General features: G+C 29.6%; 1 protein-coding gene across 1 annotated transcript in view; it reads left to right on the forward strand.

Annotated features, from left to right (window-relative positions):
* LOC106678158 (diacylglycerol lipase-beta) overlaps positions 1-15,301 on the forward strand; it is a 179,169-nt gene that overhangs the window by 30,272 nt on the left and 133,596 nt on the right. The window lies entirely within an intron of this gene.

Here is a 15,301-nt window from a genome sequence, read left to right on the forward strand (position 1 = left end):
TTCTAAGTCTTGGTTACTTGAACTAAGGGAACCTTAAAACTTGTACTTTCGTTGAAAACTGTTGTATTTCTTACATAGGTATGATTTTTAAAATACAACACATTTAACATTCATCTATAAATAATTTTACATTTAGTTTCTATCACAGAAGGCAACGCATTTCTGGTTGTTCTAAGACTCTTACTAAATAGCTAATTGATTTTTCCACCGATTCCTAATCTGTGAGTCCTAGTGAAACCTTTATGGTATGATACATTTAATAGCATTAAATTCTGCGTCGAATAATTATACAGCATATCATTTATTAGTATATTTGGTGTAAAATATGCCATAAACCCTTTTAACAAAAAAAAATAAATAAATAAAAACAAATTTTATTTTTAAATTTAGCCTTAAACTTCATATGAATCCATAATTGACGTGCAAAAGGAATTTCTGCGGTCCTTAAATGGGTATGTCACGGTTATTAGTTTGATCAAGTAAGAAAGTAGATATTTTCATTTGAATATATTCATCTTTCGGTTTTTCGCTTAAGTATTAATCGGTGGATCTTAGCGAAGAAGTTATTACAAAACCAATTAAATAAACTTTGATGAAATAAACAATAATAAACTTAAATGAAAGTTATAATGTTTGAATTTGCTGCCAACCTGTTAGCTATCGAACTTATCAAAGGGCTCTTTTGGTGCACCCATATGTTTGTTTTCAATTAGAACTGCCAGAAAATGAATATTTGTGCTTTTCGTATTTTAATTAATTCCAGAATTTCTCCAATAAATCCATTCATTAATTACCTCTTGTTTAAGATTGTGTATTTTAAAATTCAATCGATTCGGTGTAAACACATTGTTTCAATTGTTGTTAATTAATTTTAGCAGTTTATTTTATATTTAACATAACAAAAATATATATTTATGAATACATTACATGTCTAGATAATAAAATAAAAAAATTACGGCTAAAAATAATAGAACGAAAGTTGAATTAATAGGTTATGCAGTACTACTTATATGAATTTTTATCATCTATAACCTATATTGTTGACGTTTAGTTTTATTTTTGCCTATGTTTATTTGGTTCCTTTTTATAATGTAAATAGAGTAAATTGAATGTAATAGCCGGAAAAAATCAAAAGAACAAAACAAGCGTGTGTATTTGTATGTGTACTTTTGCTTTCTTTGTTTGCCACGCGTTTGTAAAAGTTTTGGATTTGCGGCAAAGAGCAAACGTTTAGATCGAGAATAAGCGATATGTAAGCCACGTGCTCAGGTTGATCCTGTAACTTATTATAACGTTTTCATTGGAATGCACCGTTTAGGAATTATTGGTAACGGGGGACACCTCATTTATTGGAAGGGGGGACCTTCCAAAAAAGACCGATCCGTTACTTTACCAAATTAATTAACTAATTAGTAAGAGTTTTAGAACCACCAGAAAGTGTGATATAAGTTTCGTGTTAAGTGTCATATAAACTTATTTTTTTAAATTATTTCCAAATGTATGTTCCATGAGATGGACTTTATGCATCTGGCTTCTGTATTATAGTAACAATTTTTTCTGTTTTATCTTCAGTTCTTTTTTTACCCCTACCAGATTCTACTTTTCGTTAATTCTATAAAATTTTGATTTTTTTTTTTTTTTGTTCTCGATTGTCTGCCACTTCAAGCAGAGTATCTAGATACCGTGTTATGTCATGGACGTAGAATAAAATAATTATGGTAAATATTTTTAAATATGTGTGATTATATTTAATCACTAGTCAGTACAGTATGTTGAAAATATTTTTTGAAATGGCAATGTTAAAGATTGTCATCAAATTTTATAATTAAATAATTGAACTGTGGACAGAAGTAGAACAGGCAATTAGCTAAGACAGCAGCTCGAGGGCATTGGCCTGCAGGGTCAGCGAACATTAAAATTTTTATAATAATTCTAAGTTGGAGATAAAATATTAATGTAAATTATAGCAGCATTTATTGATTGTAGTTTAAGAATTTTTGAAAAATATTACTGGTGTTATAGGTTTTAGACAAAAGAAAACAAATTCGGTTCGTGTAGACTGTTGTCAAATTTCTGTTCGGGTATAATAGACCGAATTCTTAATCTGATTTTGAAGAAACGTTCAGGGATTGTGTGTGTTGGTATCTAGTTGGCCCTCAATCGATTTTATCACATTAAGTTACCTATATTCAAAAAGCCTCGTTCGATTGGGTCTGATTTCGGAGTTTGGTGTAAAATGGGTCTAGTATTAATTTTATCAGATTCATTCTATTACTTATGTTTAACGATGTGTGTAAGTGTATAATTCTCATTTAACAAGTACTTTTCCTGGCGTGAATATTTTAAACACGGCCCTCCTGTAGATTTATACTTAAGCTACAATACAAATTTAGTACATAATGAAACTTTGAAATGTTCATAATTATATGCTTAATTAATCAACCTAAAATAATGCAATAATTTTGTATATCCTGTTATTAATATATATCTTAAAAGATTATGATTATTGTATTATTGCAGATAGAAAAAAATGCCAACTACTGAGTAGAAATAGCGAGAAAACTAGTCTATTAGTACAAGAGCCGGGAAGAAAAAAAGGCAGTTACCTCATCCCAATTTTGGATTACTTCAACGAAAACAATGTATAATTAATAATCAAAATTGGTGAGTCTGCCAAGTATAGATAGGGGGAATAAAAAATGTCGGCTGTTTCAAAACCTTAAAAAAACATTAATTTTTCATTTGGAGCTCTATATCTTAAAAACTACCTAGAACACTAGAAAATCTAAGAGCACATTATTTATCGTTATTCGGACAATAAATTTGATTTATGAAAAACTTTATTTCACAAACCATTTGACGTACAGATATCCGCCAGCGCTCAAATTAAAGCTAGTCAAATTTACTATAAAATAGTTAATAATGTTTATCCTTGTACGACTAGTAGTTTTTATGATATTTGACATAATAAACTCACAAAATGTTAGTTTCTAGTTGTTCTTATAAAATGTTGGATTTTTGATAAAATATTTCTCTAGATCCATAAGACGCACATATGTCTGCCAACAATCAAAATAAAGGAAATTTAACTTTCTATAAAGTAGTTTATGACACTTATGAAGATACCCTACGAAGGTAGGGGTAGTAGTTTTTTGATATTCACCTATGAATATAAATTTGGAAAATGAAAATTTGTCCTAACAACTATATATCAATTTATATTAGCAAATTTCATGAAAACTACTACTCCTACGAAGATAAACATAATAAACTACTTTTAGCTCATTAAACTAGCTTTAATTTGAGTGCTAATAGACATCTGTACGTCAAATGGTTTTTGAGATATAGATTTTTCAAAATAAATTCACTAACTACTGATCTTTTAGTGCGTCCCATCAAACATTTTTATGAAATGTTGCTTTTTAAAAAGCTATATCTCGAGAACTATTTAACGTAAATAACTCTTTTAGGGCTCATATTTTAGCAAATTTGCTCTTCTTTAAATGACGTTCTCTTAGATCTTCTTATGTTGTTCCTATTTTTTAAGATATAGAGCTCGGAATGAAAAATTAATTTTTTTTCGCTTTTAAACAGCCCCCATTTTTTATTTCCCCTACCTATACTTAGCAGACTCATTAATTTTGACTAGTAATTATACATAGTTTTCATCAAAGTAATAAAAAATTGAAGTGAAATAACTGCCTGTTTCTCCTCTTGGGCTCTTGTACTATACGTACTTTTTTTCGTGTGTCATTTTCACGTCAATTTTTTCAAGTCAAAAATCAAGTCATAACTAGGTATGCCATATGCAATTGTTTTAAATGTAAATATAACTAAATGATTAAGGGCTTGAGTTTATAAATTTTAAATTGTTTTGGAATAACTATTCCAAACTGTTGAATAAAAATAAAAGAATAATTATTAAAATAAAATATAAAGTATAAATATTATCTCTTTAAAATTTTGAACAATATTATCCGTTAATTCTCGCAATCGCGGATTCTGAACTGAGGAGGGATACATGTTCTAATCACCTACAGATATAAATTTAATCAAACATTTTAAAACTTCAGCACGATTTTGATGTAGCTCAGAGAACCGCTAGTTGATCCTCTCTTAGCACATGATATTTCCAATCCATCTGTTCCTGTTCTACCGCTGACTTCAGGATCAGCCCATTCGCCGATATTATAATTAGCTTTGTCACTACACATTCTAGAGGGTATTCACATTCTACACAGAGAGACTGAACTTTGTGACTAATTTTCAAAGTAAGTTACCTTTAATTAATAAATACTTGCATTTACTTATTATAACTCCATTCTGTGTCTGGCCAATAAATCATGGGAATGAAAAGACTAAAGCGAGAATTCAATAAATGTCAATTTATTTGAAAACCAATTGATATAATGGTCTTTAATTAACTGATGTTTGAGTAGGAGGAGGTGGATCCATTCCCAGGTTGAGAGCTTAATCGAAAATATCATTAGTGGGCTATCACACGTAATGGGGGGAATTTCCAGTAGCGATAGGTCAACAGGTCCGGATATAGTCTTTCACACCCACTGAAAAATATGAAGTGAAAATATTAATATTTTTTTATTCATGATATAGTTTTTTAATAGTTCAGTAATGATTAATGAACAAAAACAAAAAAACTGGTTTGTCAAACTTCGATTGTTTATCGTTTACTTTTTTTTTTTTTTTTTTTTAGATACTTAAGAGTGTTTTTAAAATCATCCAATCAATTATATTTTTCTTTTCTGATTTTCAGCAATTTTATATTAAACTGAAGGAGAGCCGGTTACTCTAAATGTTATACTTATGAAGATGGCTTATACGATTTACCCGAAACACAAGAGAAAGAATTAATATTTTTTCTTCTTTTTTTCCTGATGAAAAAAAATAAACAAAAATATTGTTTTAAATCGTCGTTATAGTCTCCTATCACTTTTAACTTTCATTTAAAAAAAAAAATGAATTTTCAAAATCACCGATATATTCTGAATTACATTTCCAGTAATTATCATTTTGTAATACATTTATGTAATACAGAGTGTGAAATTCTAGGACTTTATACGAGTTTTTAAGCTTTGTTAGTTATGTGGTGGATTAAGACAATCAGTGGTTAAAATATCTTTAATTAAATGAATAAGAATTGTTCAAAAGTTTTTGGGAGATATATTAAAAAATATTATTTTGTAATCATTCTTTTTGAATATAATCGGAAGTTTTCACATACCAGTCAACGCTTCTACAATTCATTTATACTACATACCTCAAAAGTGAGTTTGAAATTTTTCTGTAAACTACGGTCATGTCAGAGTTCCTTTTAGACTTTTAAACTTTATCATTCATCCCTGTCATTTTAATGGAGGATTTTAGGATTTACTACACTTGCACAACCTCTCTAAATTGAACTAAAGAAAATTTGTTTTGTGAGTTGAATTCGTGCTAAATGGTGTATCTTTTTGGGATCTTGTCTTTCTTCTCTTGTGTAGCCATTTACTTTCATATATTGTTTTACGGTTTTTAAGAACTGAAAAAAACAAAACAAAATGAAGCAATTATAACAAACTATCATATAGTCTAGTGACCATATTATTTTTAATGGTTAATAACAATCGATATGAAGTATCGGACAGTAGCGAATGTTCTGTTCTGCTAGCGACTGTTGGGCACCGCACTTCGCGTGCAACTAATCGAGATCAGAGGAACGGACGAAATACCTTGGATAGTGGTCCCAGCTCGGGAAATTGAGGAATAATAAGCGGCAGCACGGAGGGTCCGGGTCACAGGGTGTCATAAAGGACCTTTGTTGTGACCTCCCCCTGGTTAGGTAGTTATTTTGGGATTAAGACCCTAAACCCTTACAGTTCTTGATGCCATTCATTTATTAATTAACAAAAAGAGAAAAAGATTCAATCCCAAAATATGTTCTATCCGAGGTATGAAAAAATCATACTTAGGTTTGTATTTTGAAGAAATATCGTTCAATTTGGTATTGATATAGAAATTTCCACTGTATGGAGTAAGCTGACTTTGGTGAGATGAATATACCACTTCACACACGCATGTATATAGTTTACCAACGCACATTTAAGTAATTTGATTACTTGACTCAAGATAAAAATCAAATTATCTTAAACCAGCACTTTTATATTAAGCACTCTTGATAAATATTATTCGTCCAAACACGGTTATGACGCTAAGAGTAAGTTGATTTATTATCCAACCGTTTCCTAAATCATTAACATGCCTTAGTGTCATTTATTATTTATACCCTTTACCACCAAGAAGGATAAATAGTTCTGATGAATTAAATATTAAATAAAAAAAGTAATAATTAAATAAATTAGAATAGACTTGGTAGTAAGGAATTCTCCAACCATATATATAAAATGACTTATTAGCACAGTATTTTTTTTTCTATCATAAAATAAATTGTTTTCCTTCATTTACCATGTTGGGTTAATAAAACATAAAAATCAACATACTTAAGGTTGAAATACGCGCACCTCGTCAATGGATTTTTTTCTTCTCTTTAAGGTGAAGTACTTTGACCAAATGTTAATTTTTTTAGGATTGCAGAAAAATTATCCAGAAAAAAATCCTATCTTAATTAACATTAACTTGGTGTATAATATTATACTTCTTAAACTCTTATAAAACCATAATTGTATATTTCTGGTAGAAAATATAATCCTCGACTCACTAGAAATAATCCACCATCACATGCATGGCAACAGATGAAGACAAGTTTTAAAAAAATATTTATTACTTTTTATATTAATTATTTTTTGTGTTTATTACTTATTATTTATCGCTTTCATTTTCTTGTATGCATTTATTTATATCCTTGGAAATATTTGTAGGGTTGCTTTTTTTTTTTTACTTTAATTAAATGTGACTTACGTGCCAGAATTCGTTAGATTTGTATATGTTTGTATTCCTACTTTATTTATTACGTTATGAATTTTTAACATTTATATTTGTAAAAGAGGAAAAATGAATTAGGATAAGGTTAAATTTATTGTATTTTATATTATAAAATTTAAAAAGCAATTCTTTTCTAGTAATAAGTGACATGTAGCAACCAAATGGAATAAGGCTGCATGAATTTTTTGAATAAAATATTTCTATCTTATTTCTTAATTAGGAAGTTTGGTGGTTACGGTGTACTTTGGTGGCTCACTAAGCCCATCCATCATATTCATGCTATTAGGGGGCCTCGTTAACGTCAGTGATTTTTTTCTTTTTCACATTTATTATGGGATCCGCGTCAGTTACGTAATTGACAATTAGTACATAGATTGATGTAATCGTTGAGCTAAAAAATGACTTGCAATTCACGAGTTTAAGAGTTAACAGTACCCAGCGACACCCCTTTGGTAGTTTTGGGTTACGTCCACAATCACTTTAGTAGGTCCCTCATCTAGTTCCTTTTTGTCCTGGAGTTGTTGCTACTTTTTTCTTTTGTAGCCACGCAACATTGATTTTGTGTGTATAATATTTCATTAAAATCTTTTAAAGCGTGAAAAGTGTCATTGGGATCTTTTTCAGATGTTTCGTGTAATTGCAATTCTAAGTCCAAAAAAGATTAATTGGTATGGATAGATTGTGAAAATATGTTTTGCGTTTAGTTAGATGCTTTTCAGTCAATGTTGAAACTTTGTGTTTGGCGACTTTTCGCAACCTTATTGTTTGCATGGTCATGCCCTACCTACAATTAGAAAAACATTTCTTTTATACCCAACACTCTTTAAATAATTGCCACAAATTAATATTTTTACTCTCACTAGTAAATATTACAATCAAAATATGGTTTAGTAAAAACATTACTTACAATTCTCAACCGCTGTGTGTTCTACATTGTAATAGAACTATCTTCAGCTTTAGGCAAGAACTGAATATGTTTAGAAATGAAGATAAGATTTGTTTAGGTTTTCCCACATGTAACGGTTTGTTTTGTATTGTTTTTATTTTTGTCTCAGCATGTAGACAGCCTGTTATTTATATTTTGTCTGTTTCTATTTAATGTTGTTAATTGTTTCTTTAGTATTTATTAGGTTAGAAGAACTTGAGAACAGTATCTAAAAAGAAGGGTGTATCAACACAAATATAGTTGTACCTCTATAACACACAACCCCAACAAACTGCTCTCACTACACATTTTTGACCATAAGGACATAATTCAAATTTAACGCACCAAAAAGCATACACCGGGAAAAAAACAACTTCAAGTTAAATTTAAAAGAAATGATCACCTTACAAAACATAAGAATCGAGCCATCAATAAAAAATCGACTGTAAAAAATTTAAATTCATGTTATTCGAACCTAATAAATGCATAAGACACAATTAACAACATTAAATAGAAACAGACTGACTACCTGCTGAGAAAAAAACCGTTACGTGAGGGAAAATCTAAAGAAACCTTACCTTCATTTCAAAACTGATTCAGTTCTTGCCTAAACCTGAAGATGGTATGATCATAATATAGAACACTCTGCGGTTGAGAATTGTAAGTATTGTTTTTATTAAACCATGTTTTGATTGTAATATTTATTAGGCAGAGATTGCGCTATGTACTTAGTTAGCGGTTATTTGAAGAGTGTTTGTTCTTAAAAAACTCTTTTTCTCCTTGTAGAGCATGACTATGCAAACAATAAAGTTGCGAAACGTCGCCAAAACAAAGCAGTATCATTGACTGATCTTAATATTTTTATTTTGACCGCACCCCTAATATTCTTCATAACTTATAAACTTATTATTATTTTTTTCTTTTATCATAACTATTATTCCGTCCCCTTGTATATTTACTCTCTGTCGGACGCAGCTGATATGGGAATCCAATATCTATTTGTTTGTGATTCCAAGGAAATTATTTTTCGAAAAAAGGAGCTCCACCAGCTTTCAAATTTCTTTCGTCACATCGAGATAGGATTAAAATTTTCTCAACGCTCTATTCTCAGTAGATGGTGACGTTCTAAACTACTAGATATGTTGCCTATGATTACATAAGTATTTTTAGTTTTCTAAAAAAAAAAAAAAAATTGTATGTTTATTTTTTATTTACCTACCATAGGCGTACACATGGGATCTGCCACTAATTCGGCGAATCTTATTTTTATTTCGTTAATTTACCATGATTACTTATATGATAATTTTTATTTTATTTTAAATCTAAAATATAACTATATTAAGCTCAATTTTTTTTCATGTTGGATGTAAGTAGAAATGTAATTTTTAATCTACCACATGAAAAATCAAAATTCGACTCCTGAAATATATTAGACTTTAACTTTAATGAACGATATCCGTAAATCAATTGAGTTTTAATTTTGATCTAAATGCGTCTACAATTTGAATTTTTTCAAAGAAATCACCAACGAAATCGGTTGCTATAATGGTGATATTAACAAATAAGGAAATTATTAGTTCCCTAATTGGTTCTGGAACGACACAGTTGTAAAGGAAAGCCCCAAGAAAATGATGGTTCGCAGATGCTTTATTGGACCAACTGCTAATGTGCTAGGAACATATTTATCGTATCTTCGGAGGTCCATTAGCACTCGCGTTAACAAACAGAAAAGACGTTGCTATAATCCGGTTATAAAACAAACCACAAATGATGATTTGGTTTACTAATATAGAAATGCATAAACAAAATGTCCCATACCAATATTTACCAAGGTGCGGTAAAGATTCAATTGTGGTTAGTTTTTGCAATAAGGAAAATTGAGAAACGAAAATCATTATGCAGCATAAAATTACTTCATTTAATCATTATCGTGCATTATTAAGTGATTTTCTTTTAATCAATTGTGAAAATGCGTTTTTGGAAATATATTGCAGAAGAATATTAAATATAATCAACTTTTTGGATACTTTATAAGAAAATATTTGTTGACTTATAGCCCAGATATTTTATAGTACAAGAGCCGGGAAGAAAAAAAGGCAGTTATTTTACCCCAGTTTTTGATTACTTCAATGAAAACTATGGATAATTACTAGTCGAAACTGATGAGTCTGCCAAGTATAGGTAGGGGGAACAAAAATTGGCGGCTGTTTCAAAACCTTAAAAACTACCAACAACACTAGAAAATCTAAGAGAACATTATTTAAAGAAGAGCAAGTTTGCTGAAATATTAGCCCTAAAAGAGCTACATTTCTTAAAAATCTACTGAAAGATTAGTAGTATGTTAATTTATTTTGAGAAATCTATATATCAGGAACTATGAGACGTATAGGTCTTAGTCTAAGCTTAGCACTCAAATTGAAGCTTGAACGTTGAACGTACTATAAAGTAGTTTATGACCTTTACCTTCATAGGAATAGTAGTTCTCAAGATATTTCCTAAAATACATTGATTTATAGTTGTTCGGACAATAAATTTGAGTTTGGAAAAACTTTATTTCAGAAACCATAGGACGTGCAGATGTCTGTCAACATTCAAAATAAAGGATATTTAACTTACAATAAAAAAAATGAAAATTTTATCCGAATAACTATAAATAAATTTATTTTAGCAAATATCATGAAAACTACTACTCCTTCGACGATAAACGTATAAGCTAATTCATAGCTCATTAAACTAGATTTAATTTGAAAGCTAACAGACATCTGTACGTCAAATGGTTTTTGAGATATAGATTTTTCAAAATATATTCACTAACTACTGATCTTTCAGTACGTACCATACAACATTTTTATGAAATATTGCTTTTTAAAAAGCTACATCTCGAGAACTATTGAACGTAAATAGCTCTATTAAGGCTTACAGTTTAGCAAATTTACTCTACTTTAAATGATGTTCTCTTAAATTTTCTATTGTTGTTGGTAGTTTTAATGATATAGAGCTCCGAATGAAAAATTAATTATTTTTAACGTTTTTAAAAAGCTGCCATTTCTTATCCCCCCTACCTATACTTGGCAGACTCACCAATTTTGAATAGTAATTAATGAAATGAAAACTATGTATTCATTGAAGTATTAAAAATTAGGGTGAAATAACTGACTTTTTTCTCCTCTTGGGCTCTTGTACTACTATAAGTAAGCAGAAATGCCTAACTTTTATTTTCATGATATAGTTTTATTAATACACTGGATATCGTTATTTATTATATATTATATTTATACATTATATTATATTTATTAACAGATATAGCAACCACTGGTTTCGATCGATCGTCTAAACCATCTCATTTTGATGATTCATTGAACTATAAAATATGGGTTTTAGCGACGGAATTTCAGGAATTTATTAGTCTTCATTTAGGTTCATTGGTGAAGAAAATAAACTGAGAATTGAAACTGGTGAAATACATGATGAAAAACCTTGTTGCGTAAACATCTGATAAAATATTTATGTATTCAATTAGGGAATCCAAAAAGACGTATTTTATCTTTTCTATTCACAGCTTAAACCAGTTTCAAAGAAAATTAATGGATTTTATTAAAAAAAAATAAAATTTATAAAAAGTTGTAATTTTTTTTTCTTTTTAGAAACTTGATAATTTGTTTTTTTATTTTTTCAATAGGATTCATTAGCGTTTCGAAAAAAGTTTAAATAGGATTAGGGAATAAAGTATATCAAATGTCAAAACCAATGGTTAATTAAAATACTGATCATTGGAGATGTCAAGGAGTAGAGAAACGCAGAACATTACTTCTTATTTTTTTATTTCTCATCTGATATTTTTTGTTTTCATTAATTTGTTTGCATGCCAACGGCTACCGGCTTCCATTCTAAAGGTTATATGTGCTTAACTGATAATTTATATTTGCTCCGAACTCCATAATAAGCGTATGGATCTGATATATTACTTTCAACTCCTTCCTGTAACTTGAGAATAACTTACCTCTTCAGCTTGCTATGGTTGTTATTTTGTTTTTATTTCAACGATGCTTTATTAAGACCATGTGGTTGATTGTAGTATCTATGTACCATGAGTTATTAGATTTGATCTTCTTTTGAGAAAAAAAACTTAATCATGTAATTATTTATGGATACATTTTTGAATATATTGAAAAAAAAAATTTTCCATTAAGCTAAAATACTTCTATAACAAATAAGGGAGTTGCAATTTATATTCAAATTTAAGTCACATAAGAATTTTGATGTAATAGATTTAATAATCTTTGTGAAAATCGTTTGCATTTAAGCTGCCTGTTTAAAAACAGTATTGAATGTTTGTAGTTAAATACAGTCGGTCTATAAAAATCACTATTAGTCACACCTCGATACAGAAGTAGAGCCAAGTGTCTATCAGAGCCAATTCCAATCATTCAGACACATTAGTTTAGATACATGTATTAAATTTTAAACTAAGTTTATTTATTTTGGATCAAAAACTTCAATAATGTTATTTAATATAAAAAAATTATAGTGGCTTTTATTTTTCTAAAATCTGGGTATATTCACTCAAAGCCCCCCCCCCCCCCTCAGGAATATCAGGAATAACACCTGGAGCTTGAAGACCCAACTACAGCTGTGCCTCCTAGCAGGTAGCAAAAAATCTGCTGTCAGTGCTCAACAATACTACAACTTTTTTTGTTACATTTTTAAAATAAAAAACATATTTTATGTTACTTAAAATTTCAAACGAAATTGATTCCAAACTTGACCACAATGCTTCATATACAAGAGTTAAAATACCTACACAAATAATTTAAAATAAAATATTTATTTTTTAATAAGATTTTTTAATTATTTATTATTTAATTGTAATTGAACAGTAGTTGACACTAATAACATCATTCAAATAATGAAATACAATATGGCACTATAAAGATATATGTAAAAAATGTAAATAAAACAACATATTTAAAAATAATACTTTTTTTGTTTATTTTAATTTATTTAATTGATATTTACAATTGAATTAAAAATATATACAACAAGTAAATTTGATGTTATTTATACAATGACACGATACAGACATGTGGAGAGTCGAGTGATAGTACTCCAATAATATTCCTAGAGATCTCGAATCTTCTTTTCAGACGCCTGAGAGAATTATCAGGTAACCAAGGAGATGCCAGGTCAAAAAGAAGTGGGTTTGTTTAGTTAGTAATTTTATTATGGAAGCATTGGTAAATAGTTTTGACCAAATCGGCAGCATATGAAACATTAAGATCCTGATGGTTGACTTGATTTTTTGGATTCTAAGGATTGGATAAGAGAGGAATTCGATGGTTTAGTGGAACCCCAAAGCCAAAGTAATACTTTTATTTCCACTCCAATTTCACGTCGATTGATAAATGTATCACAATTACTAGTTTCGATATGTCAAATATAGAGACAAAAATTAGCATAAACCTATAGTAAAAATTAGCATATATCTATAATAAAAATTAGCATATACCTATAATAAAAATTGGCATATATCTATAATAAAAATTAGCATATACCTATATCAAAAATTAGCATATACCTATAATAAAAATTTAAATTCCCGCATATTTGTAAGCGTTTGGACTCGTTTTCTTTAGAATTTTATGTGGAATTCAGTTATAAAAAATTTATATTTATACTTACTTGTAAACTGAAAAGAAGTTGCAGTAATGTGGAAAACTGTCAGAAGCTGAGTCAGTTTTTGCAACCTGTTTGCAGGCTTATCAGATAGTTGGGTCTTTTGTGTATCATCCCTAGGATGACAGAATTTATCTGTTTACATTACCTTTTATTTTCAGTTTTTAATAATTTATAGGTACCGTTGTAATATTTTAGATGTTACAAACAGTAGCTGGTTAGTTGCAACATGCGTTATGAACATCTTCACTTTGATGATTGCATGCTCGGTCCATTTTTTCGTTTTTGAAAACTGAAATCTGCTGGCGTGCGTATGCAGTTAGATAACCCAATTCCTTATCAAAATAAGCCTACAAGTCCTCGATGAACCATTCGGAATGATTGATAATGAAGGTAATATATGATTTCAAAACCACCTACTAAATTTTTATATATTTCATTATTATAATTATTTTATCTCTCAATGAATTAAGTTCCCCTATGGGTCAATAATGCTTCCTTGAATCAACCCATTGCTGATAGAACAGATAATCTAAATTTTCTACCACCACAACGTGCCTTGAACCTGGGCTAGGGTGTAAAAACCACGAGCTCACTAAATCAGCTACACAATTTCTTCTCTTAAAATATTAAATTTTCAGATAGCGTGGCATATGTATTACAGTAGAAGAGATACTCCTAATGGATATGAAGAGATACTCCTAATGTATGACATACTCTGGATATAAATCAATGATACATTCCAGAGAGGAGAACTAGGTGAGATAGGAAAGTGGCAGTTATATAAGGAGGCCAAGGATTCTCAGCTGTGTAATTAGCGGCAAGGAGTTGGAATAGAAGCCATTTCCAGCGAAGTGTCTTCCACATCTGTCGAAAAGAAGAGAAGAGAGCATTGCAGAGTCGAAGGACAGAATCTAACCGAATTAGTTTATGAGGGTCCCTGAAAAGCCAGGAGAATTAGGTTCTTCTTTATTTTTTTTGTTTTATGACCAAAGTCCTACTTTACAATTTTATATCTCATGTAGTGAAAATGCGTGCGAACACTGTACTGACATTGGACGTCTTACAAAACATCCTCTGAAGAAACTCCTGCATGACCTCCTAGACAGCGTTGCTTATTCCCGTATGTTTTCTCTTTAGTGGATCTTTGGCATACAAGTATTTTTTCTTTGGATTCCCAACAATAACTTATAAATTATATATGTGAGTATGGCATCTTATCAAGAACGATTTTAAAGTCAAGTTTAATTGTGTTATTTTCTCGCTATATGTATTTTATACAAAGCTGAAATCGTTTTGTCCACTACATACAAGTATATAAATTAAATTTACATATATTTTTTTTATTAACATTAATTGACTATTTCGCTGAAGAAAAATCTGTATCAGGTTGAGAATAGTACAAAAAATCCATTCCAAAGTTGAAAACATAACAGAACCTTGCGTGTACTGCTCTGGTTGAGATATTCGTGACCTTTATTGTGCAAACAGATCTCGCACGCACCTGTTGGCTCACATCTATTATTTGTGTACTGGCAGGGCTACAAACGTCACTATAAGATTTATCTCCACGATTCCCCAGTTATCATAAATAAAATATTTTATTGGCGTGTTTCGTCCTAAATTTTTTTTTTATAGATTTATTTATTGATAGATATTACAATCTGCCATACATTTGTGGGCAATAGGTAATAGTGATGAATGATCTCATACATACTAAAAAAAAAAAATAATAATAAAATAAAATAAAAAAAGAGAAAAAAA

This window comes from Halyomorpha halys, unplaced genomic scaffold (assembly GCF_000696795.3).
Source record: "Halyomorpha halys isolate HHAL.00 unplaced genomic scaffold, Hhal_1.1 Scaffold126.1, whole genome shotgun sequence".
In the NCBI taxonomy this organism is placed as follows: Eukaryota; Metazoa; Arthropoda; class Insecta; order Hemiptera; family Pentatomidae; genus Halyomorpha; species Halyomorpha halys.